Source organism: Rhea americana, unplaced genomic scaffold (genome assembly GCF_003343005.1).
Source record: "Rhea americana isolate MKP2758 unplaced genomic scaffold, rheAme1 scaffold_0, whole genome shotgun sequence".
In the NCBI taxonomy this organism is placed as follows: Eukaryota; Metazoa; Chordata; class Aves; order Rheiformes; family Rheidae; genus Rhea; species Rhea americana.
In genome coordinates, this window is record NW_028185037.1 from 15,188,287 (window position 1) to 15,190,307 (window position 2,021).

The 2,021-nt window shown below is 41.9% G+C and overlaps 1 non-coding gene across 1 annotated transcript; it reads left to right on the plus strand.

Annotated features, from left to right (window-relative positions):
* The first annotated feature begins 1,332 nt into the window (after window positions 1-1,332).
* TRNAF-GAA (transfer RNA phenylalanine (anticodon GAA)) lies at window positions 1,333-1,407 on the plus strand. Its single transcript has one exon. It is a non-coding gene; the product is annotated as a tRNA-Phe (tRNA).
* Window positions 1,408-2,021: the final 614 nt, after the last annotated feature.

Below are 2,021 nucleotides of genomic sequence, written 5' to 3' on the forward strand. Positions count from 1 at the left end.
GAGGATTTCGTGGATGAGTGGAGAACTTGTAGACAAATTAAGTTGCAGCTACCAAGAGACTGATAAATTCAGAAGAAAAATTTTAATTCAGGAGGTTAACTTTGTAATTTTTTTAGTGACTATTCTGCTGTTAGCACCTATTACATAACTTGAAAGAAAAGTCTCTAGAACATTCAATATTCCTGTTCTCTTTGGGCAGAAAACTCCCAGTCTGTAAGTCCAATTCTTCCAACTAAAACCTCCAATAAATCCAAAGGATGGGTTTTGACATTCCTTCTGCTCCTCAAGTAACAAACAAGAAAAGTGATTCTCATTTTTACTGTTATTTTTCAGCCTTCCCATCACAGAGGTATACAGAATCTCCCAGTCCCAGCAGGGACTTTACCAGCCTTTTTAAGATACAAGGACTATTTAAGTGGCATTAAGTATATGGATTCTGACGTCAGTCCCATGAGAAATATTTGGACTAAGAATTCAAAGTCTGATCTATGGGTGGCTTATGCTCTGATATACAAATACAGTGCTGCACCATCCCCTAACTTCTACTGTGACACCCTCATTTTCTCACCAAAGTTCTCCCCTTCTGCTGTTTTCCCCATACCTCTTTGGACAGCTAGAAAGCATGTGCATCTGATTTAAGGAACCTGTTTTACTTAAGGTTTAAATGGAGGGGRCATGTGCATACCATCACTGTCTACATTTTTTGCTAGGAGTGAGACCCTTCAGTGGAGGATTGGCAATGAACAGACTCAGGCTGTGATTTCTGTGAGAAAATGACTGCCTGTTCCTTGAAAGTCATGCGGATGCACACTGACATCTGAGGACACTATCTGAATCTGAATTTCCTTCTGGGGATTTTCAGCCAGGCTGTTTGTTGTATACAAGCAGCAAAATAAGGAACGATTCTAATCGGTAAATATGAGCAGAACTCAGCCTATCTCTACAGATGTGAGACATTCCAGGTTCCCTCTGGAGCAACTGAGCAGAGGTTTTGTGCTGTGCAGCAGAGAAGAGAAGAGATATTATGTTGGCTTTAAGCTATTCTTGTGCTCCTTATTCCTGGGCCCTCCTGGGGTAGTCATAATTGTTYTAGCCTTTCTACAACAGCCCAGTCAAACATCACTGCAGTACAGCACCAAAATGCACCTATCARCCCCCATCCTGCCACCCTACTGAGGTTTTCAGAGATGTCCTAATGAAGGCAGTCTCATTYTCTGTAGTACATACACTAAAGACAACCTTCCCACCAGCAGTTAGGGATATTGARAATTGTCTTATGCCACTTTCAGACAACATAGGATGGAACAGGATGTTACAAGGAGCAAGATGCCTTTTGAAGTAGCTCAACTGGGAGAGCATTAGACTGAAGATCTAAATGTCCCTGGTTCAAGTCCAGGCTTCAGCAAGTGGGGTCCTTGTTGCTCCTTCTCTGGAGATAATCAAAGCCTGCCTGAATGCAACCCTGTCTAACATGCTCTAGGTGACCGTGTCTGAGCAGGGGGGTTGGACTAGATGATCTCCAGAGGTCCCTTCCAACCTTACCGATTCTATGACTTCTATGTGCTTCACKATTCAAGACCTGACTTTCTGGCCTATCTGTATGATATATCTCACCAGGAATATACATCCAGGCTGAGTGCCAGTTCAAAGTAAGATTAAAAAAATGTAGTAGATACAAAATTTAGCTTGATATATGCTCTGGAGATGAGTCATGCTAATCTGGGAAAAGAGTAAGAACACAGATTTCTCAGAAGAAAGAAGGAGATGAAGAGAGGAGGAATAGAAAATTTTGGAAAGGAGGTAGAAGGCTGAAAGAAATGGGCAAGGAGAAAAGGCTGGTGTGAGGAAAAAGTGATATTGAATTGAAAAGGAATAATGGAAGGAGGAAAAATAACTATGAAGGTCGGGTTAGAGGGAGAAGATTTAAAGTGAGTAAAGCACACTGACTCTGGCCCAGTTTCTTATGTCATCAGGATCTCTGCTAAGGCACAACCAGGGCTCCCATGCCTAGCAAATTTACT